This window comes from Palaemon carinicauda, chromosome 42 (genome assembly GCF_036898095.1).
Source record: "Palaemon carinicauda isolate YSFRI2023 chromosome 42, ASM3689809v2, whole genome shotgun sequence".
NCBI classification, from domain to species: domain Eukaryota; kingdom Metazoa; phylum Arthropoda; class Malacostraca; order Decapoda; family Palaemonidae; genus Palaemon; species Palaemon carinicauda.
In genome coordinates this window covers 14690259-14715132 of record NC_090766.1, presented here as the reverse complement: position 1 = coordinate 14715132, position 24874 = coordinate 14690259, and the positions used below count along the sequence as shown (strand labels likewise).

The 24874-nt window shown below is 46.7% G+C and overlaps 1 long non-coding RNA gene across 1 annotated transcript in view; it reads right to left on the bottom strand.

Annotated features, from left to right (window-relative positions):
• LOC137632791 (uncharacterized) overlaps window positions 1-19259 on the bottom strand; it is a 60645-nt gene extending 41386 nt beyond the window's left edge. Inside the window, exon 1 of the long non-coding RNA XR_011042123.1 lies at window positions 19162-19259. This is a non-coding gene — a long non-coding RNA (uncharacterized lncRNA). The remainder of the gene's footprint in view (window positions 1-19161) is intronic.
• Between the last annotated feature and the right edge of the window lie 5615 nt (window positions 19260-24874).

Here is a 24874-nt window from a genome sequence, read left to right as displayed (position 1 = left end):
CAGGTTCAGGTTCAGGACCAAAACCTTCAAAATCTCTGGGAGAAATAGCATCATGCCAAAGCTTCTTCCAAGCTGAATTCAGTGTTCATCGAGTTACTCCCTCCCAAGCCTGATCTATGATCTTCAAGCAGTGCATGATGTTAAAATGGCTCCTCCAAAATTCACACAAAGTTAAGTTGGTGCATTGCATGACATTAAAGCACTGCTTACATAAGTGCTTGGTGTAGAGCTTCTTAAAATTAGAGATGACCTGCTGGTCCATGGGCTGGAGGATAGGGGAGGTGTTTGGTGGAAGATACAGCACTCTGATGAGCTTGAACTTGAACTTCGAGTTCTGGGGGGTGAGCAGGAGCATTATCCAAGCAAAGCAAGCACTTTAAAGGCAAATTCCTCTCTTGAAGGTACACTACTTCTTCACAGCAGGGCCGAAAACTTGGTTTACCCATTCAACAAAGAAGTGCCTAGTAACCCAAGCCTTAGAATTAGCACACCAGAAAAAATGCAGCATGTCCTTATTGACTCTATGTGCCTTAAATGCCCTAGGGCTTTCGGAATGATAAACCGATAACGGCTTTATTTTGCAGTCCCTGCTGGCGTTGGCACATAGGGCAAGAGTCAACCGATCCTTCATAAGCTTATGTCCAGGCATTTTCTTCTCTTCGGCAGTGATGTATGTTCGACTAGGCATCTTTCTCCAAAACAGACCGGTTTCATCACAATTGAAAACTTGCTGCTGTACGTAGCCTTCATCCTCCACGATCTTTTCGAACTTCTTAACAAAATCGTTAGCAGCCTTGGTGTCCGAACTTGAAGTCTCTCCGTGCCGAATAACTGAAAGAATCCCGGTCTGTCTATTGAATTTCTCGAACCAACCGCGAGACGCCTTGAATTCCTCTGTCGTAGGATCGGTTGAACTCTCCCCCGCGTCATCCCCAGAGCCCGCCGCCTTCAAGTCACAATAGATAGCGCTGGCTTTCTCAAAAATGATCGTTTCAGTGATCGTATCGCCAACAATTTCTTTGTCCTTTATCCACATTAACAAAAGGCGTTCCATCTCTTCCAGGGTAGGGCTGCGACGTTTTGAAATAATGATCCCCCTCGATGGTTTGACTGCTTTAATGGCTGCCTTTTGCTTGATGATCGTCGAGATCATAGACATATTCCAGCCATATTGTTTAGCCAGATCCTCACACGCACATCGCGCTCATATTTTTCTATAATTTCTTGCTTCAAATCTAATGAAAGCATTGCCTTCTTCCTTTCTCACTACTACTAATACCAGTACCGAAACCAAACTTCTTAGGACCCATGATTATATTTAAAATAAAAAATGAAACAGGAAAAAAGGAAGATAACAAGCACTGTTAATAACGGACTGAACAGGGTACAACCACACGATACGCACGAGAACAGAGAACTGACCGACGCGACGTTCACTGGCGTCCCTCCGACGTAAACAAGAAACTACGACCGCATATGGTCTACATCAGATGTTTTAGAATGACGTTGGGTGTCGATGCGAGAATTCGATCCAATTTTACTTCGGATGTTGGAACAATCGTATGTAGAGGTTCTACTGTAGTTACGTTTTAACACCTGGGACGTATTTAAGACCCTGACATCACAAGCTCTAGGTTGACAAGCAGGAGGGGGATTCACTGAATGATCAATGACTGCAAATCCAAGCCGAGATGGTGTTCTTTGTGACCCCTCCCTCTTGACCTTCCTTGTGCTGACAAAAGTGTGCTGACACACGGGGGCAATTTGCTGCAGTACATTTAAGGTAATACCTCAAACTCCTCATTGGGCAAAGTAACAGTTGATCTGAATCAATGGTTCCAGAACGAAGACTTCCAATCCGAAAGAGCCCGAATCTGGGATCCGCTACTCCCAAATTTTGAGTCTTGGGATCCGCTACTCCCGGATTTTGAGTCGTAGCAATAAACACCGGAACGAAGCAGAGTGCCACCTCCCCTCAATCCCCTGGAATGGGTGATGTTGTAGGACAGACCATGAATCTCACTAACTCTCTTGGCTGAAGCCAATGCGAGTAGGAACACTGTCTACAGTGAAAAGAGAGAGAGAAAGATGACAAATTCGAAGATAATTTGTATTTTTCCTAACCACACAAACCTTAGCTATTTACAAAGGGTATTACTTTTAGCGTAGCTGAAATGGCGAGCCATTAGAATTTAACGAGGGTGTATTACCCCCGCGCTAGTTAGCGGGGGGTAGGGGAGTGGTAGCTAGCTACCCCTCCTCCCCCTCACACACACGTGAATACTCACTTTCACTTAGAGGTAGGACTTGTCTTGGGGGACAGGGCTGGCGGGCAAATATGTGTAAATAGCTAAGGTTTGTATGGTTAGGAAAAATACAAATTATCTTCGAATTTGTCATTTGTTCCGTAACCGAAATACAAACCACGCTATTTACAAAGGGTGACTTATCCCTTAGGAAGGGTGGAAAGTCCCCAGCCATACTGGCTTTGGCTTTACCCGGGGACTCAGAATCCGAGTGAGTCGCACTCGAGAAAAGGAGTCCCTGCACCTCACAAGTTCCTTGCTCCGCAAGGAACCATGTGGCCTACGTAAGCTTGTGTGTGAAGGAAGAAGTGTGACTCGTCCTAGGCAGTTGACCTGGAGTTCCAGAAGGAACTCTGGGTTAGGACGTTCCCAATACCACCTCGTCAGGGTATGGGGGACGCGACAGTATTGACTCAATACTCGAAACACAAGGAAGCATGGTTTACCTGCAGAGGTTCGAGGTCAGCTATGCAGAGACCAGGATGCTGCTTCCCCGTAGAGGGGATGATGAAGAAAGAAGTAAGGGCCAGACATACTTCTTTCGTTCATGCAGACTAAAACCTGATAACAATGCCCTCAACCTTCTGCTACCTGTCCAAAAGGGAGCCTGAGGTTAGACCAGCTGTTGTGTAGCCACCACAGAGCGATAGAAAACGTATCGAGACTCCTGTGGGTCACGCCCTGCAGGAAGCGGGCTGCGAAGGTCATCAGACGCTTCCAGACTCCAGCTTGTAGCACCTGCGTCACAGAGTAGTATTACTCGAAGGCAAGGGACGTTGCGATGTATCCAACATCGTGCTGTAGGGCGACGTGACGGGGGAGGGTCTGAAGACAGGACGAGATGAATGTCCTTGAGTCCGGGCTGAAGGGGTATACTGGTGACTCTCCCCCCATGTCCTCCTTGTGTTCCCAAATCGGCTGCAACTGAGGACAAACTGCAGCTGTTCCCAGCGCTAACCTCTCGATTCCTTACTGGCAAGAAAGAAAAGGTCTTGGGACATCAGACACAGAATGGAGACTCGAAATCTTGAATGAATCGGACCGAAGGGCCGGGACCCTCAGATTCTGAGTCTAGCCAACAACTCAGGAGCGAGCCTGAATGTTGCCTTCCCCTCTTCCTTAGAAAGGGGGGAGTAGTAAGAGACCAAGAAGATTGCTTACACACTGGCCGTGGCCAGAGTGAGCAGAAGACCCAAGGCGGAATACAATCCGAGGCCTGTCGTAAAAGGGGTCTTGAGAAGATCTCTTAAAGGACTAAAAGTCCGAGCCATGCTCCAAGTTGGAGGTCTTCCTCCGACTAGGGCAGGGACGATCGTAGCTTCGCATGAGCGAGGATAGATCCAGCGGGCAGGAAAGTTATCCCATTAAGCCTGAAGGTCAGGGAAAGGCTGAGCGACAGGCTTCATTGCCGAGAGCGGAAAGGAGTTTCCTCCCGCCGAAAGGCAATAAGACTGTTATTGCTGGAGAAGAGGCCTCAAGGGAAGGGGTATATCTCCCACGGCACCAACCACCTTAGACTCTTCACTTTGCCTGGGAGACCCCTGTGGATGACTATCGCAGATGACGCGACCTCCGTACCGCGACTGTAGCGGGTTGTCTCTTCTAGAGGAGGAAGCGTAGTGTCTCCAGGCATGAAGCCGAAGCGACGTCCCGGTTCGGGAGAGATGTCGCAGTGTGGTTGCTTGAGTAGTCTGCGCCGTGGGAGAAGCTCTCCCGGGAGTTCCGTCAGGGGAAGCAGAGGGTCCAGAAACCGTTCTGCGCGTAGTCCCAGTGGAGCTCTCCCATTGAAAGGTTGACAGACAACCTGGTCTTGTTGAGGCCCATTGTCCGCAGACAAAAAGGAGGGAAGACGCAGGCGTCGAAGTTGTCCCACCATCACCGGAATGCATCTTGCCAGTGTCTCGGGGACTGAGACTGGGGGGAAGACTAGCGGAAGCTTGAGGTTCCAAGCTGTCGCGATCAGGTCCCCCAGACCAGCACTTGCTGGTTACCCAAGGTCAAAGACCCCTAGGTACACTCTCTCTATGAGGCTCTGCTCGGATAGTCTGAGAGAAACATTCCCCTGCCTGGAATGAGAGAGCCGATGGTGGTATTGAGAGAATCTCAATCATCCTGGTATCTCTACTGCAAGATGTGAAGGTGTGAAAATGCGTCCCCTGCTGGTTAGAATGAAGTCGACGCGCAATGGGGACACTCGGCAGTAGCTGTAGGATCTGAAGAGGGGCCAGACTAAGGTCCCTAAGCCTGCCTGAATGATGGAGAGGTATCCTTCAGGTCTTGACCATAGGCCTGGACCGGAACATGCGGCCCCCCCCCCCCCCCTTTCCTTTGACGAGTCCGAGAACCGCATCAAGAAAGTGGGGAAAGGACGAGAATATCCACTACCATCAAGAGGCTCCATAGGTCAACACCCATTGCAGGTCTAATAGTTCCGCTGGTCCCATAGGGCCAGGGAGTCCGGTTAAACATGCCTGAAGCCACCGGAACTTGGATTGCCCCACATGGAACTTATCCTGAGGCGACCGTTCGGACTATAGACGGGTCAATGAGGAAAGAATAACTAGGAAACGTTCCAAGGTAGGGCTGAAAGCTCTGCTTGACTGAGAACAGGTACTGCGACTCTCCTCAGTCTTGCCACAGTCAACCGAAAGGAAGGCTCGGAGGATGTGGTAACAGAATCTGGCGTCCCCAGGTGGTCACCCATCCAAGTACCGACGTTGCTTAACCTCGCTGGATGGACGAGAAGCGGGGTTTCCAATGTGGTAAGGCGGTTGACTCAATATCATGGCCAGATACTCCAGATGTTGAGGCAGAGGAAGAGAAGGCTCCAAGCAAAATACCATGAGCCCACACTCCTGGTAAGCATCCGGAAGCTTGTCCCGGCGCTGAAGAAGGTCGAAACCCGAGCCTACAGGAGTTGACCAGCCCTCCAAACAGCAGAGGGGGCGGAAGCCTGCCCCTGAGCGGCCAAGAGGAAGGCAGGGAGAGTTCTCTGGGGAAACAAACCTGCTATGCCACGGCGGGATAGCCACACTGCATCATAAGCAGGAATACTTGCAGTCTAGGCTGAATTCGACGAGCACCCTGGAAGATGGATGGAATGGAAACTGAAAGTACCCGTCCTTCCGATCCAGGGATTTTAAGGAGTCCTGTCGCCTCGTTACCAGTCTGATCGATTCTGCTGGCCGAAGTTTGTTCGACAAACTTGATCTGGGCTGAGAGGTCGACTATGGACATCCCCTCTCAGATCCTTCCTTACAAGAAAGGATCGACTGAGGGGGCCGGGGGTGAAGCCGTCGATGATCCTAAGGAAGACCTTCGCCTAAGGTATGGATCATTCTGCCCAACCGGGCAATTCTGCTGACGCTATGGCATAGAGGTTCAGAGACACTGAATTCGCTGACAGAGACGGCAGGCGCGATATCCTTGGCTACTCACAGAGAATATGCGGGAATGGGCATCGGGAAGCTGTCATTCGGATGAGTAACCTTAAGCATCCTCCCAGCGAAAAACCTGCAATCCTAGAGTTCGTGAACTCCTTTTAGGAATATGCCCCCCCGGGGGAGTCTCCCGTGCCATCTGTTCCTGACAGGAGAAAACTGCAATTGGACACCTTGTCCCAGTTGTCGTAGCCGATAACTTAGGCCGACGTGGTTGAAAGAAAAGGCGCTGGAGCCCTGCAGTCTGGAAGAAAGCGCCTTGGAGGAGTGAAACCGGAAGTCGATTTACTCCGCACAGCAGCTGTCTAAGTCTCTGTCCTTGGGCACAAACAAACTCTTCTCAAGGATGGAAGGGTGTCTGAGGTCGTCGACCTCCACAGATGAGACACCCGAAGGAAGCCCTCAGTCAGCGCGTCCAGATGGTACAACATCGAGCTTGTCCGCAAGTTAGATACTAACGACGAAAGGCCAAGGTGCCTGAGCTCGAGAGGAGGAAAGTACCCATGATCTTCCTGTAGCTTCCTTGAACCAAACCTCGGGCCGTAACCGAGGAGGGAAAGAACCTGGTAAGCTCCCAGAGGAAGAGGTAAGCAGTCACCCCTTGTCCGATGGAGAAATCTCGAACGGAAAGCCCCCCCCCCCCCCGCCAAAAATCCTTCCTGGGAATGACGGGGAAGGGCTAACCCAGGTTCAGGAATAGAGGAGTGTTGTTCAGATCTCTCTTAAGTTTCTCCTATTCTGCAAGTGCCATGCTCTGTGTTTACGGGGTGAGACAGTGTTCTGGAAATACGCTCCAGAAGAACTCGCCAGGCTGGTCATGCTGCGAAAACCCCATTGGGAATCGTGGTCGCAATTGCCCTGGAGCTCGCGCGACGGGAATTCCTGGTGGTCGGCGGGCGATAACCCATAGACGAGCAATGGATACTGCAAGAAAATAAGCCGACATTTGTGCGAAGAAACACTGTAGGTTCGCGCGACGGAACATCATCCGTCTGCGCGATGGAAAAAAACCGTTGGTTCACGCGTGGGCGAACATTGGAGAGCATGAGCGTGGCCGTGCGGTTGCACGGGCGAGTGGTCGTGCGGTTGTACGGGCGAGCGGTCGCGCGGTTGCACGGGCGAGCGGTCGCGCGGTTGCACGGGCGAGCGGTCGCGCTGGCGCGCGGCGCGCAGGCGAGCGGTCGCGCGGGCGCGCAGGCGAGCGGTCGTGAGGGTGGGCAGGTGGATGAGAGCGAGTCCGAGGCGGCGAACGCAAGCGTTAGCGCGATGGTAAGGAAACGCGCTGCCGCGTGGGCGAGGAGGACTGCTGGCGATATGGATCAACAAGCGATCGGTGGTGAGCGCTAACTCACAGGTTGGCGATGGCGCGTTGTGATATGCCGACGCGATGGTCGAGCAGTATGCGCAGGTGAGCGATCGCGAGCAGTGATCAGCATGCGCAGGGTCGCGCGATGGTGGTCAGCATGCCAGGGTCGCGCGATGGTGGTCAGCATGCCAGGGTCTCGCGATGGTGGTCAGCATGCCAGGGTCTCGCGATGGCGATCAGCATGCGCAGGTTGGTAGTCGCGCGATGGCGAACAGCCTCTGCAGGTGGGCGATCGCGTGATGGCGAACAGCATACGCAGTTGAGGGTCGCGCGATGGTGATCAGCATGCGCAGGGTTGAGCGATGGTGATCAGCATCCGCAGGTGTGCGGTCGCGCGATGGCGATCAGCATCCGCAGTTGAGGGTCGTGCGGTGGCGATCAGCATCCGCAGTTGAGGGTCGCGCGATGGCGATCAGCATCCGCAGTTGAGGGTCGCGCGATGGCTATCAGCATCCGCAGGTGAGGGTTGCGCGATGGCGATCAGCATCCGCCGTTGAGGGTCGGCGATGGCGATCAGCATCCGCAGTTGAGGGTAGCGCGATGGTGATCAGCATCCGCAGTTGAGGGTCGCGCGATGGCGATCAGCATCCGCAGTTTGAGGGTCGCGCGATGGCGATCAGCATCCGCAGTTTGAGGGTCGCGCGATGGCGATCAGCATCCGCAGTTGAAGGTTGTGCGATGGCGATCAGCATCTGTAGTTGAGGGTCGCGCGATGGTGATCAGCATGCGCAGGTGAGCTAGTAGCTGGCGAACCATGTTCCTTCAGAAGTGTTGGAGAACGTTGGCGCGCCGGCTGTAACACACGTGGGCGATCCGGAGATCGCTGGCGGGCTGATGATCACTGACGAGCTGATGATCGCTGGCGAGCTGATGATCGCTGGCGAGCTGATGATCGCTGGCGAGCTGATGATCGCTGACGAGCAGAAGGCTACGCGTGGAAGCCTGCGCAAAGAAGTAGAGTCCTTGACCCCGACCTGAACCGAAGTTCTAGATCGCGAGGGCGAACGTGGGCGCACATGGCACGTAACAGGAACCAACAGGAACCGCAGGGAAGATCATCTTGAAAGCGCTGACGAACAGGAGAGCGCTGATGAGCAGAAGGGCGCGCAGGGAAACCCTGACACGCAAGGGAAGAACCCCCGTGGGGGCAACCCTTTGCCCCGAAGGGATCGTTGTCCGCCGGGAGACTGATGTCCGTCGGAAGACCGCTGTCCGTCGGGCAGACCGTTGTCCGTCGGGAAGACCGTTGCCCGTCGGAAGACGAGATCAGACTGCTGTCCATCTGCACCAAGGCGGAAGATCGAGAAAAAGGAGTTGTAGGCTGCAAACGGAGATCCAAAAAGGCGCCTCAAGCACCCTTATAGGGAGATGAGAGGCCCTTACGACGAGGCGGACGGTGGGCCTTACGGCGAGGGAGGCCAACAGCAACAGCAACAGAAGAAACCTCCGAAGAGGAGTCTCTATGAGTGTACTCTCTCGCGAACGAAAGAGAAACACTTCGTGGAAGAGACTGGTCAGCCAGTGACCTAAAAGGAGCAATCCTCCGAAGAGGAGCTCCTGCAGTTGCCCAGCCCCTTGAGCGAAACTGCAGGAGCGACCGCTCAGCACCAAGAGCATAGTCGCACGAAAAAAAAAGGCAAGAGAAGAACCCCCCAAAAGGGGAAAAACTCAAGCCTGGACAGGAAAAACTTCCCTCGGAAGGAAAGTTATCCGCCCAAGGAGGCAAGCCTCCTGACTGTTCTAAAATGAACTGGAGAGCTGTCCGTCGACACGGGAGTACTACCAGTAGAAGGAGACACGCCCCTGACGAAAATACAAGGGGGGAGGCAGCAACAGCCGAATCCCCAGGACTCCACCAGACAGCTCACACTGTTGCTATATTACAGAAACGAACTATATCGGTAACTGTAAATAAATAAAACAAATAATATTAGTACACATTCATTCCCCCGGGAAGGCTCCGAAGAGGAATCCCGAGGAAAAGGAACAAGAATTACACAACAGGCACGTGCCCTCACAACCACTTACACTCGCGGAAGGAGAGCTGTAACCAAAACAGAATTATAACAATTATAATTATGTAACTATGTAATTATGTAATTTAAAAATGAATGAACACTAAAGAAAGAACGAAAACCCCGAAAGGAATCGTTCTAAACAAAAAACAACTACAATTAGATTCATAACTAATTGATACAAACGTACGGTGTAGCAACCCCCCACACGGAAAGGAAGCTAGGCTACAAGGGCGTAGTAACACGTAGTAAAAGGGTGAACGACCTCAAGAGAGAGAGAGAGAGAGAAAGACATAAGTCAAACTCGATCGCCACCCATAAAATACGCCGTGGTGGCCTAACTGCCAAGGCCTCCACGTAGATATTGTACACTACACACACACATCTGAAAAGGAAACTTACTTATTTCTATACTCAAATATATATACAAACATGAAAACATGTTTACATATATATTGAGTAAATGAAAAGTAAGCGATTAAGTAAAGACAAAACAGACAATGGCTGTCAAGCGAGGACCAAGACAGAGACGTCTGTCACAGTCCGAGCCAAAAGTTAAAGTGGGTATTCACGTGTGTGTGAGGGGGAGGAGGGGTAGCTAGCTACCACTCCCCTACCCCCCGCTAACTAGCGCGGGGGTAATACACCCTCGTTAAATTCTAATGGCTCGCCATTTCAGCTACGCTAAAAGTAATACCCTTTGTAAATAGCGTGGTTTGTATTTCGGTTACGGAACAAAGAATTTTTTTTACCTATCTTCTAAATAGTTGTCCAACCTCACCTGTAAAAATAGCAGGAAATGTTGGCTACAATACAAGAACAAATATGCATATAATTATGCACTCATATTCTCCTACACTTATATATTATATATTTTATTGTATGTTATTTTACTTCGTTTAATTGTAAGACCTGCATATGGCAATTTCGTCAAAGCCTGAGATAAAAACAAATTTTGAAGAGTTCAATCAAAATAATTCTGAAATTTATTCTTCTCTGGCTATAAAAATAATCTCCAGACTCTGCTAACTAACAAGTTAGTGATCAGCAAAAAATAGGAAATACCTTCAAGCAACACAAGAGCCAAGAAGAACGAACAATGTCGCAGCAGAAAGCTTCTGCTGTAGCGTCAGACGATCAATCTTTTCTGAGGGCGCCGAGTTTGCCAGACCAGGGAGGATATGATGCAATACCGAACTCGCTGCTTCAGATTGCAGACGGAATGTTGCTCAGTTCATCTCTTGGAGACCTGGGAATGGCATTTGACATGACAGGCACTCTATCAACAGATGTTGGATTGCCTTTGCATCACGAGGATCTTGATATGTTGATGCCCGAGTTGATCATCAGTCCCCAGGGAACAGGATCTTTTCAAATCAAACCGAGATCCCAGTGTACTGGTGTTCATGGGGGAATCATGCAAGATGTGGCCCTCCATACAGACAGAACCTCACTTGGATGCAGAACTCAAGTCTCCCAGAACAACAAGTCTTCTTCAGTAGCTTTTCACCACTGCTGGAAGCACACAGGAAAGTGCCCATGCGATGGAGCCAAGATTCCAGTGCTCGGGCGTTCGTCTGAACCTGGTGGAGGAATTCTACGCACAGTATCGACCTCCTATCAAAACGGATCATTGGGATAGATCAGCAGACAAGACTTTAACAGGAATTGATTGATGAGATTCACCAGAGCATCATACAAGATGGGCTGTTCCATAATGAGTGTGACCCTGAAATGGAGTTGAGAACCCAGAGCACTGGAATTCATCTGAGCCTGGTGGAGGAATTTTACAATTGATATCGATCTGCTATCAAAAGTGGTCCGAAGGACAGTTTAGCAGATAAGACTACTGGAATTGGTCGATGAGATTAATCTGAGGAGTAAGGGAGTGCCCAATATGGTCTTTTTTTTTTTCAATTCACTTTTTTAGTCTAGTTATTGCTGGTCAAGTCTCATTCAATATTGTCACTCATTTCTATTCATTTTCTTCTCTTTTTGAAATATGACAAATTCGTAGATAATTTGTATTTTTCTTACCTATACAAACCTTAGCTATTTAATAGGGGTCCAGTATTACTTTCGGCGTAGCTGAAATGACGAGCCATTAACTTTCAACGAGGGTTAACTACCCACACCGTTAGTTAGCGGGGGGTAGGGAGGGTAGCTTGCTACCGCTCCCCCTCGCACACCTGTGATTGAGCTCACTTTGCTTGGAGGTAGGACTTCAAATGGGATAGGGCTGGCAGGTAAGTTTGCTTAAATAGCTAAGGTTTGTATAGTTAGGAAAATATAAATTATCTACGAATTTGTCATTTGTTCTGTAACTGGAATACAAAAGCTATTTAATAAGGGTGACTCACCCATTAGGAAGGGTGGACGTCCCAGTCAATCTGGCTTTTGGCTTTTACCCAGGGGCTCTTTATCTGAATGTATCAGCACTCAAGAAATAATCAGTCCCTGCGCCTCGCTAAAACCTTGCTATGCAAGGTTCGCGGCCTACGCAAGCTGTGTGTTGAGGTATGTAGAAGTGTGACTGTCCTGGTAAAGTTATTCCGAGTTCTTTAGAAGGAAAAACTGTGAACTAGGACTTTCCCAATACCACCTCGTCAGGGTATGGGGACGCAACAGTATTAATCTTAATACTAGGTACATGAGGGAGCATGGTTTACCTGCAGTGGTTTAAGATCAGCTATGCAGAGAACCTAGGATGCTGCTTTCCCTAAGAGAGGGGAAAATGAAGAAAACAATAAGGGCCAGTCAAACCTTTACATTCATGCAGACTGAAACCAGGTAACAATGCCCTCAACCTTCTGCTACTTGTCCAATAAGGAGCTTGAGGTTTTAAACTAAACCAGTTGTTGTGCAGCCACCACAGGACCGATAGAGAACGTATTAAGTCTCCTGTGGGTAACGCCTTGCAGGTTGGGGAATGTGAACGTGGTCTGACGCTTCCACACCCCAGCTTGAAGAACCTGCATAACTGAATAGTTTCTCTTGAATGCCAGGGACGTAGCTATGCCCCTGACAACATGAGCTCTGGGGCGACGTGACGGAGGGTCTGGATTCAGTGCACGGTCTATGACCCGGCAAATCCACGCTGAGATGGTGTTCTTGGTGACCCTCCTCTTAGTCCTTCCTGTGCTGACGAATAGTGCAGGCACACGAGGACGGGCTGCGGCTGTTCTCTTAAGATACAGCCTCAAACTCCTCACTGGGCATAGTAAGAGATGGTCTGGGTCATTTGTTACAGTACGGAGACTAGAAATCTGGAAGGAGTCGATTCGAGGATCCGCTACTGGAAGGAGTCGATTCGAGGATCCGCTACTCCCGGGTTATGAGTCTTAGCAATAAACTCAGGGACGAAGCTGAACGTTACCTCCCCCCATCCCCTAAAGGGCGACGTCGTACGAGAGACCATGAAGTTCACTAACTCGTTTGGCAGAGGCCAAAGCGAGCAGGAAAGCCGTCTTCCAAGACAGGTGGCGATCAGAGGCCTGGTGTAATGGTTCGAAGGGAGGTCTCTTAAGAGCCCTGAGAACCCGAACCACGTTCCAAGGAGGTGGTCTCACTTCTGACTAGGGGCAGGTAAGTTCATGACACTGTATGAGTAAAGAAAGTTCTAGCGATGAAGAAATGTCCATTCCTTTCAGTCTGAAGGCGAAGCTTAAGGCTGAGCGATAGCCTTTCAGTGCCGAGACTGATAGGCGAATTTCTTCACGCAAATACACGAGGAACTCCGCTATTGCTGGAATAGTGGCATCGAGTGGAGAGAAACCCCTTCCACAACTCCAACCACAAAAGACTTTCCACTTTGCCTGGTAGACCCCTGCGGATGACTTTCGCAGGTGTCGAGATATCCTTTCCGCTACTTGTTGCAAAAATCCTCTCTGAGAGAGGAGATGCTGGATAGTCTCCAGGCGTGAAGTTGTAGCGAAGCTACGGCTTTGTGGAATATGTTGGCATGTGGTTGTTTGAGTAGATTGTGTCGTGGAGGGAGTTTTCTTGGGGGCTCTGTTAGGAGTTGCAGAAGGTCCGGAAACCATTCTGCGTGATGCCATAGCGGAGCTATGAGGGTCATTGAAAAATTGACCGATGTTCTGGTCTTGTTGAGTAGCTTCCTCATCAGACAGAATGGGGGAAAGGCGTAAATGTCGATGTTGTCCCACCGTTGTTGGAAAGCATCTTGCCAGAGCATTGGGGTCTGGGACTGGGGAACAATACAGCGGGAGCCTGAAGTTCTGGGCCGTTGCGAAGAGGTCCACAGTCGGAGAACCCCACAAAGTCAGGACTCTGTTGGCGACTAGATGATCCAAAGACCACTTGGTATTCACTATCTGAGATGCTCTGCCCGTTCCGCTGATCCCATGGGGATCTGGATGTCTGGGGAGTCGTGAGCTTGATTCCACCGGGACTTGAGTTGCCACTGGCGGGATCTCGTCCTGAGGCAACCATTGGGAACTAGATGGGCCAGCGATGAAAGGTGAACGAGGAGACGTAGCCACGATTAGGCTGGAAGTTCTTCTCGTCTGAGAAAAGGTCTTGCGACCTTTCTCAGCCGTGTTATCCTGTCATCTGGTGGGAAGGCTTTGTGGAGATTGGTGTCTATGACCAAGCCTAAGTATACCAGTCTCTGTGTAGGAAGCAGAGAAGACTTCTCGAGATTTACCATGATCCCCAGATCCTGGCAAACTCTCAGAAGTTTGTCTCGGTGTTGAAGAAGGGTTGACACCAAGTCTGCTAGGATTAGCCAGTCGTCCAGATAACGGAGGAGACGGATGCCAATCATGTGGGACCAAGATGACACTAGGGTAAACACTCTGGTGAAAACTTGTGGTGCTGTGGAAAGACCGAAGCACAGCACCTTGAACTGGTACTTTCTGTTGTCTAGGCTGAATCTTAAGTACTTCCTTGAAGACGGATGGACTGAGTTCTAGAAGTACGCGTCCTTTAGGTCCAGTGTACACATGAAGTCTTGAGGTTTTACTGCTAGTCTGACTGTGTCTGCCCTCTCCATGCTGAACGGAGTTTGTTTGACAAACTTGTTCAGGGCTGAGAGGTCGATAACTGGTCTCCAGCCTCCAGACGCCTTTCTTACAAGAAAGAGTCGACAGAAGAAGCCTGGGGACCCGTCGAGGACCTCTTAGAGATCGCCCTTCTTCAACAGGGTCTGGACTTCTACCCGAAGGGCTTGCCCCCTTTCCGATCCCATGGCAAAAGAGTCTAATGACACTGGATTCCTGGTCAGGGGAGGTAGAGATGTTATGAACGGGACACGATATCCAAGATGGATCACGGAGATTGTCCAGGATCGGCCCCGAGTTGCTTCCACCTGTCTGAGCAACTTTGTAGGCATCCCCCCACTGGTGGAAAGGCAGGGGGAATGCCTATCCTAGCGTTTGCAGCCTCACCTGCTCCCTCTAGGATTCTTTCCTCCCCTGGAGGACTTTTTACCTTTCCTGTCCCTGACAAGAAAGGGCTTAGACACCACTGTCTTTGCTGCCATTTTCGTCGTCGTTGCGTTCTTGGTTGGACGGGACTGTTGGGGTGCTGGAGGTTTATAGGGCTTAGTTGTTTAAGCCCTATGGAGGATTGAGTCTTGATGAGACTTCCTCCACCTCTCAGCAGCAAGTTCCACATTCTTATGCTTCAACAGATGGGCCCCCTTTAGGGAGGAATGTCTGAGCCTATTTATCTCGACGCTAGGGACCTTCTGGTGAAATCTCTCAGACACTGCATCTTGACGTTTCAAGATGGTGTTTGCCCACAAGTTCGAGACTTGGTTGGCAAGAAACTCGATCATGCGAGTGCCTGAGAGTAAGAAGGTTTCCATAGCTTTCCTGGTACGTTCTTTGGTAAAATCCTCAGATCATATCAGGATACCCAAGGTCCCTAACCAGATATTCAGCCACGAAGTAGCTTGCATCGCATACTTGGTAACCTTTTCCTGATTAAGGCGCTCGGTTACCAAGAAAGAGACCTGCCGGCTGGAGTCTCTCAAGATGGACTCCCCTGGTTAGCTCTTCCAGAATGGTGAAGAGGAAGAGCTGAACTGGGTTCCTCCAGGATCTCGAAGTACCTCCTCTGCTGTACACGAGGAGGTGGGAGGAGCTCGTTCGTAGCGCCGGCACAGTTGGAGGAGGCAAACTCGGAGAGCTGTTGGGAGATCTTGTCCCTGGTACTCTTCATCCCTTGAGACCAGGGCAGGGCTGCACTGGTCTTTGAGGGTTTCCTGAGTACCAAAGACGCGGTCTAAGACCGTGTCTTTGCCCTCTCGAGGGGGTATATCTGGGTCAAAAAACTCATTGAGAACCCTCGTCCAAGCACCCGAGCATTCACCTCTCTCACCACTCCATCAACATACAAGTTAAACATCCATGGCGACATCACACATCCCTGTCTCAGCCCCACTCTCACCGGAAACCAATCGCTCACTTTATTTCCTATCCTAACACACGCTTTACTACCTTTGTAGAAACTTTTCACTGCTTGCAACAACCTTCCACCAATTCCATATAACCTCATCACATTCCACATCACTCCCCTATCAACTCTATCATAAATCCTTACATTATGAAAGAAGTATATCACCAATAATTCTTTACCTTATGATTTTTTTTTTTTTGTCTTGGCAATCTTTACAGAAGTTTTGCCGTAGAAATGTACTGGTCTTCCCAAAAAATTAAAACAGAATCAGATCTTTGAGGCCTTATTTCACAGTTACTTATTAATGTCACATGGGTAACAATAGCTTTACAGTGAACGGAGAGCATTTCCATCATAATCCATTGCCAACCTAAATGAAATTACATAAAATTTCAAAAGTGATGTATTTCCCTCAAGTTCTCTCTTGGGTGATGTCTTATGTGATGGTGGTTACGGTTAAGTTGAAACTGAAGGGGAACTTATGAAGACATACTTATAGGCTGTTGATTGGCTTAAAAAAATCACCTGACAAATACGTCATTGTAAATGCACAGAAAGCTCCCCAAATTAAGGGAAGCAACGCATGCGCAATAAGTCCCTTTCAGTCTCTCAGATGTAAACAATGGACTTAGAGTGAAAAATAGACTTCATAATTTAATAGACTGATACGAAAGTTGTTATGCACCAGCCCCTATTAAACATGTAGAGAAAAAGGTAAATGTCTAGGAGAAGGCCGCACCCGTTTTTCAAGTATTAACGACGAAAAATGGCAAAAAACAACCAGATTATTGTTGCACATTGCATAGAAACATGAGGAAATGAATAAAAAAGAAACTAAGACTTAACTCTTACACACAAAATGTAAGCATAAACCTACTACTACAATTATGGGGGACCCCAGTGGGAAGCGGGGTTTTTGGGTGGGGGGAGGAGGAGAAAAGTGATTTTTCGGGGCACTACCGAACCTAATACAACCAACTAACCTACCCTGGGAGGCCTGTACCCCTACCTAGGCCTACCGGGGGGGGGGGGGGGGGGCTCCCCCCTTAAGGCCACAGTGATTTTCAGGGCACCACCGAACCTAATACACCCACCTAACCTAGCCTAGAGGCCCTGTAGACCTACCGGGGAGGGGGGCTTCGCCCCCCCTGCGACCCCCCCTTAAGGACACTACCTATCACATCCATCAAACCAAATCCAAAGTGATGGTACTGCTGTATACATCGTTATACTATCACCATTATAATATACTCCATAAATTAATGAAGCTTACCTTAAATTGTTGGTTGATAAAGATGTGCTGCTGCTTTGAGGAAAACGTGAAGCCGTTGCGAAGGTTCCTTGACATGCAGGACAATTTTTATTTTGTAAAATTAAATTGTGTCTCTGGCACAAATCCACTACTTTTCCAGAATAAGTTACACAAATTCATTGTAAGTTAGGAAACAGTCAGGACAAGAAGATGGACTTTCAACTTCTTGTGTAACATGAGATGACGTGCTTGCTATGGCCACCATGTCTAAAAACGAAATGAAATGCCTGGGTAAGAGAATGTATTGTCGCGCTGTTGTATTGTCGCGCTGTGATTGGCCAAACATGTATGACATCATAGTGGATAGGCGCTGTGATTGGCCAAACGTGTAAGACTTCATAGTGGACTAGTTTGTCTGCGGATTATAGTGGTTACAGGGCTCATTTGAGCAAAAACAAGACACAGTCAACAATAACAACAGACTTGGAAAAAATCTGGGAGGAAGACAAGAGTAGCGCGAGTTTGATCGTCGATATTTCGACTATTATTGATTTTCACTAAATTATCTCACTCGTATACCACTATTTACATACATTCCTACACATTCTAGTAAAAATAAATTGAATATCACTGATATCTTCATGCGGCCCTCTCCTAGACATTAACCGAGAAAAATACCAAATTAGACAGCACTCATCCATTTCTTATAGCGAATTCCATTTCCGCTAGTACTTAATGTATCATAAATTTATCGTTTCCACAGCGCAAATATTTGCTCTGAACCAGTTTACCCTTAAAGTTTACTTTACAGACGTCATACTGTTACACTGATGTTCCAGTTAACCAATCACATAACCGTAGTATAGAAACTTATATGAGGGGTTATATTTCCCCCTTCCTTTGTTATCACTTCCCAAATCCTTTTTGTGTGTCACCAAGTGTAGCTAACACGTTTCTAAGAGCACATAATGCCATGCCACAAAAATTACAGTGCCCGAAGTGTTGTTCTTGATTATCTTACACGGAAGAGAAGCACCTTCGACGGGCCGATCATAAAGTAAGTCATTAATTTGTTTTTATTAAATTTTAGGGTCTTGGATTTTTAGATTTACAAAATTCTGTCGATAATTACCAAGACATAAGAACCAAATTGGGGGGGGGGGGGCAACTCAGCATGTACCGCTTGCCAGTATATGGGATCTTCATTTTCTTTTTCACAAGTGAAGCACGCACCGGGCAATGCAAGAACCATTAGTTATTCTAAAAAAAAATAAATACCTGGAATAATTATCCAAGAAATAATTATCAATCATTGACGTTAGCATGCGCAGTTCAACATTACCACTTGTCAGTACATATAGAGCTTGATGCTTTTATTTTTTTGTGAGCGAAGCAAGCGGACAGCGAAGCAAGTGGACAGCGAAGCAAGAACCATTAGATTTAGGGTCAAACATTTTGAACAGAAAATATATGCTTTGCTGTCGTGAATAATGTGATTTCAAAGAATTTGACTTCTTCAATTATATCAGTTTTTGTGAGTGTGTAGTGGGGAACTAAGTAGACGAACTGGTTGTTCTGAATGTTTGCGATTGAAATGAGGGTCAACTTTGGTTTAATCACGTTATTTATTACAGGAAAACTTATATTTTCTGTTTGAAATGTTTCCCCGTCAGTAAATATAATTTTACCAGAGCATCCTTTAATATGAGCTATGACAAAAGGAGCAAATTGGGTATCATTAAAATCTGTAACTTGGTAAATAGAGGTTTCCGCCAGTAGTATATAGGATTCAAAATAGTGTATTTGCAAAGAGTTATTCAATTGTGCAAGTTTCAAAGTCCTAACTAATATTGCACCATTCTATATTGAACCTAGAAAGCTACCTTACTAGTAATCGCTTTGGTTGAAATTTTATTCCTAATTAACTGTATATAACAATATTTCAGAATAACTGTAGGCTATACGCCCCCCTAACAAAAACACCCTTAAAACAGATATATTCGATGTGGCAATCTGACAGCTGAAAATTCAATCATGGCGTATTTCAAAAGATGTACAAATGGATTAAGGGTGCTAAGAATGCACTTGATGCGATTGTATATATTCCACTTCAAAATGTGACTAGAGGGAAATAATTTTAGCCCTATCACTCATTTTACCAATTGAAGAGTGATGTGCTTACAAGATATCCTCAATCAAAATATTTGGGAATTGTGATAACTTCTTACCCCAGGGTTGAACTTCAAAAGCAAAAGAAAACCATTGGGAACTGAAGTTGATACTGAACAATACAATCATTAATGAACTATATATTTTCAATGCAAAAACAATGAATGAAAAACAAATATATTCAACTCACAGGAGAGAAAGTCACTAGACATTGATGTTTACCAACGTTCAATCACAATGACACAACCACTCAAATAAGGATACAATATCAGTATTACCATGTTGTCACAGTCAGACTGTAACAGTGTTGTCAGGTATGGGAATTTATCCCTAGGTTTGGGGAATTTTGAGGTCTGATGGGGATATTCTGTACAAATTTCTAAGAAGAAACACAGATGAGTAAAGCTTTATATCGTTGCAACTAGTTTTTTTGCACTTATATGAAGCATAGTGAGTAGTTTCTATATTAGTAAAGCCTACAGGATCAGAAGTAAATATATTTGTGGAAAAGGGATTTTTTGGTTTTGGGGATTTTTAGATTAACCCATCTGGCAACACTGGTCAGACATATCAACTCATGAGTCCTGAACAAATCGAACATTTTGAACTTCCTACAGGAATCCATGAACTTTTCTTATAATTCCTGTCTCGTCTTCCCCTCCCTTTAAGATATTACTATAGTATACATTGAACTTCTTGAATAAATCAAATAATTACTGTGTCCCTAACATATAGATAACATTTAATTTTGAAAATTAAAAGGAAGTCAAGCCAAGGCGAACCCTACGTTGGGAAACGTCTGCCAGGCGCAGTGTTGCCAGATTTAGAGATTTTGGGTATCTGACGGGATCTGTAGAAATTTCTATGAAGAAACAAGGTGAGTAACTCCTTGCAATTAGTTTACTTATATGAAGTATATTAAGCAATTTCTATATTAGTAAATCCTACGTGATCAGAAAAAAATATATTTGTGAACATGGGAATTTTGAGGTTTTGGGAATTTTACAAGTTTTGGGAATTTTTAGACTGACCCATCTGGCAACACTGGCCAGGTGGAGGGGGAGAGAGAGAGAGAGAGAGAGAGAGAGAGAGAGAGAGAGAGAGAGAGAGAGAGAGAGAGAGAAATAAGTTGCTAAACAAAATATTATTAAAATAGTTAACAAATAACAAACAATAGAGATTCTCTGAAAACAGATAACCACGGAATTTTTGTTTTCTAGATTTGGGTAAACCAGCTGCGTTAGAGCTTAGAAAAAAAGGGGGGGGGAGGAATAGTAGGCCTACAAGTTGTGCTATGAAATACGTCAATTTACATACACTGTTATAACTGGTATTATGATTTAACAAGTTAACACGGAAAGGTTTACTCAAGGTAAGAGTAGGTTAGCTTAGGTAAAGCGCGGCAAGGCAAGGGTATGTTAGGTAATTTAAGACAAGGTAAGAATGTTACCTAAATTAAGACAAGGTAATGGTATGTTAGGCAAGGTAAATTAAGGCAAGATAGGGGTAGATTAGGTAAGGTAAACTAAAACAAGGTAAGGTAAAAGTAAATTAGATTAAGCTAATGAAGGTGAGTTAACAGTGGGTAATTTGAGGATAAGCAAGGTAAGGTTAGGTTAGCCGAGTTAAGGTTAACGTTGATTACATGAGGGTGGGTATGATAAGGATAAGTAAGTTAAGTAAGGGTAGCAAGATTAGTTTTGGCTCTTAAAAAGCAGTTTGGTCCACATTGCAGACACACACTTGAGACATTCCATTGTTTTGAATGACTTCCAGGGAAGATTTTGAGAAAAAAAAAAAAAAGTCTTCCAAGGCTGTTTGATACTCCCACAAGGGGTTATATTTTCTTATGGCCAGGAGAAGAAATTTCCGATCAACATAATTTTAATGACGAGAGACAATTGATTTCAAGGTCTAGGTTTGTGCATTTAGCTTGATTTATGTCCAGCACTTTCTGGATTATTCTGTACAATTGGGTTTCTATGGACAGACAATTCAGATCATGTCGTAGGCAGAGATAGAGGAAATTATATATGAAGACTTTCGAATTTGTCCTGACACGTACACAAACCCTCATTCTTTACATAGGACTCGCCTATAGGTAGTTGGAAGTACATTCAATTGGCTGAAAACTTTGTCCTGGGATTGCCACATCCAAGCTTAAGAAAGCTTGGGTTGGGTATTCGGATACCTTGTGAACCAGTTGGTTTCATGATACCAAAGGTTAACAGCCTGTACAATAATGGTCAGTAACCGAGGAACTACTCTACATATTCAGATATATTCAATTGGGGCTTTAACTGCAGTTGATGGGAGCCAGCTAGCAGGGCCAGTCATTCCTTTATATTTATCCCAGTATGATAGTGTAACCACTGCCCTAGGTCTACCGACAGCTAATTCTCTTGTAGTGTGTGTCATTTCTTGCAAGTAATGGGCACTGAAGGTCATTTGACAGTTCCACATATCCGCTTGTAAAACCTGTGCCACATTAGTTTTCTACATGACAAGGATTTGCCAAAGCTCTGGGTTGCCTACCGAGGGGAAGGACTGATGGCGTGGTCAATGACCTGCCTTATCCAGGAGGAAACTCTGTTTTTGGTTACCCTCCTCTTAACCTTCCCCGTACTGACAAGCAGCTGATTGTTGTTTGGGCAAGCTCGTCTGGTACGCCTGAGATGGTGCCTTGGCATCCTTACAGGGCATTGTGCTGTGACAGTTGATCCATATCATGTTACTTCCACTGTCACCTATGGGGCTGAAACTTGGAATCTAACAAAAAAGCTTTCCCTTAAATCATGAACAATGCAGAGGGCAAATGAGAGAATTATGCTAAATCTAACATGGAAGGATAGAAAAAAAGCTAAATGGATACGTCAAAAAACTAAAGTAATGGATATCCTTGAAACCATTAGCAAGCTCAAATGGAACTGGGCAGGGCACATTCCCAGGATGACAGACAACAGATGGACATCACGAACAACCTTCTGGACACCCCGAGGATACACAAGAAACCGAGGAAGACAAAAAACCTGCTGGCGAGATGACTTAGACCAACATAAACAACAGTGGCACAGAATAGCTTGGGATAGAAGTCCGTGGAGAGACCAACATAAACAACAGTGGCACAGAATAGCTTGGGATAGAAGTCCGTGGAGAGACCAACTTAAACAACAGTGGCACAGAATAGCTTGGGATAGAAGTCCGTGGAGGAACCTGGGAAAAGCCTACATCCAACAAAGGACTTTTGAAGGCTGAAATGATGAATGATGATGATGATGTTACTTCCAGTACTTAGAATTCAGGGCCCAACCTTAGAGTTCGCCACAGCTGGATTTTGAGTCTTGGTGATAAACTCTGGGATGAAGTAGATGATAACCTGCCCCAAACCTTGGATGAGTCACGTCATAGGAGAGACCCTGCAACTCACCAACCCTCTTTGCAGAGGACAAAGCAAGGAGAAAAACCATTTTAAGAGTCCAGTCACAATATGACGCTCAACAGAAAAACAGGTTCCAAGAAGTGGGTTTCACTTCTGGCCGAGGGGAAGACAGCTCAAAGCTTTTTATGAGAATAAATAATTCTGCTGAAGAGAAAATGTCAGCCCCATCAATTTCAAGGATCTGGCTTCAGCCTGAACAATAGCCTTTCACTGTTGTGACCAAGCAGTTTTCCTCTTGGAGATACATTAGAAGCTCACCAATCAGGGGTATAGTGACTCCGAGAGGAGACCCCTTTTATGACACGGACCACAAAAGATTGTCATTTTGCCTAGTAGACTGCGATAGAGGATCTCCAAAGATATTGAAATATGTTTTGTCCCTGGTTGCAAAAACCATCTAAGGGGCTGCTGGATAACCTCCAGGAGAGAAGTCGTCAAGATGAGACTGTCCTCTAATAGCTTTTCGCATGTGGTTGACGTAGAAGATTGTGCAAAGGGTAATTTCCTTGGAACCTTTGTCAGCAGCAGAGGGTCCAGGTACCACTGCGTGTTACCATCGCAGAGATTTTAGCGTCACTGATAGGTTGAAACACTAGCTCACCTTACAAGGAGTCTACGGATCAGGAAGAACGGGGGTTAACACGTAGATGTTTAGGTTGTCCCAAGGATGTTGGAAGGCATCCTGGAACACTGATTGTGGTTAAGCTTTTGATTCTGCTTTGAGATGGAAATATCTTAAGCAATTGGGTGTTAAAATGCATTTCCCAAATATACCAGGTCCTGATTTGCACTCAAGAACAAAGTATCATGATGGGACGCAGAGGTTGTTGATCAAATGGACTGCAGGGATGACAACTAGATTTATGATGAATCCCAGATCATGGCAAAACTCGAGAAGCACGCCTTGATGTAGAAGGGGTTCCATCGAGTCGGCCAGAATCAGTCAGTCATTCAGATAATGGAGACGAATTTTGTCGACGTAGGGCCAGGCCAGAACTAATGTGAACACCCACGTGCACTTGTGGTGCTGTCGAGGATTAAGCACAGTACTCGAAACATATCTTATTGGTTCCTATCATAGACAGATTACAGCCATATTCCTTAGCAATCACACTTCGACTGCATGCCAGCCTATTACTTCTTGATAATCTCGAGCTTCTTCTACATAGAAGGAACCCTCTTCTTTCAATGTACATCAGACACTTTCTTGGGACCCATGGCTAATAATGTTAAGAGTTGAAAAATGCAACATGATACGTACAGTAAGCGAACACACAAACACTTTTTCAAACTGAACAATAGTGTTGCCGAAACGAAATGATAGAAAGTTGCCACTACGTAGATGCAGACCAATAGGAGAGCAGGATCGTAAAGTGGTAACTGGCACTCGAGTAGGGAAATAACCAATAAGAGGGCGGGAGGATGGTGGCAAATTTACGGGTGGCAGTGGACAAAATTTTAAAATCAGCCTCAGTGGTAGGGCAAATCACATACCATACTTAAGTTTCTAGCATGAAACGTTTTTTTTCAATATGTTGGAAAAATCTTCCCATCTCGTTTTGCAGCATGAAACTTTCGTAAGCAGAAGCTTTCGTATCAAGAGGCATCACTACTTCCTTAACATTGGATGGAACGGGATCTGGAAGTATGCGTCAGGTCCTACATGATCATGAAGTCCTATGGTCTGATTGCCCGTCTGTGGTCTCAATCTTGAACGGAGTTTGAAGGACAATGAGGTCTATAACTGGTCTCTACCTCCAGACACCACCTCTACAAGAAAGTAGTGAAGAAGCCTGGAGACCCATTGAGGACATCCTGGAGTGTGCGCTTTTCTAGCTGGATCAGGACATCTGCCCGAAGAATACTTACTGCAAAGGGTTTCCCCCAACCCCCTGGTATTCCCTTCATTGCTACCTGCGTCTCAGGCATTTGGTCCCCCTTGGTGGAATTGCATGGGGAATAAGCCATACTGCTTGGCAGAGGCGTTGTCCACATCTAGCAGCTCGCCCTCCCCTTCCTCGAGGCCCTTTGCCCAGAAACGGTTGCTCTTCCTTGCATTGGTCTGGCTGGAAAGATCCTTTGGAAGTTCTCTTTGGTACTTGCTTAAAGAACTTAGAGACTATGGCACCTTGCCTCTTTGAGACCTAGTTGGTAGCTTTCCGTGACAAGAACTCTAATTGCCCTGGCTCCAGTCAGAACGATGTTCTTCAAGATATTTTTTTTTTCTCAGGGTCTGACAGGCCTTGTGCATCAGCCAGACAGACAGCAGACTGCCTCACATACAGTAATCAGTCCAAGAGGAGGCTTGAATGGGCCACCTTCCCCAACCTATCCATGCATTAAGCATCACTAGTTGAAAACGCTACCAGCTGTGCCGCTACCTTCTCTACTGACAAGCCCTAGTCTGGTCTAAGGGCAGAGAAGGGGGGTCACCATCCAGGATGTCATAGGAGTTGTTCTGCTT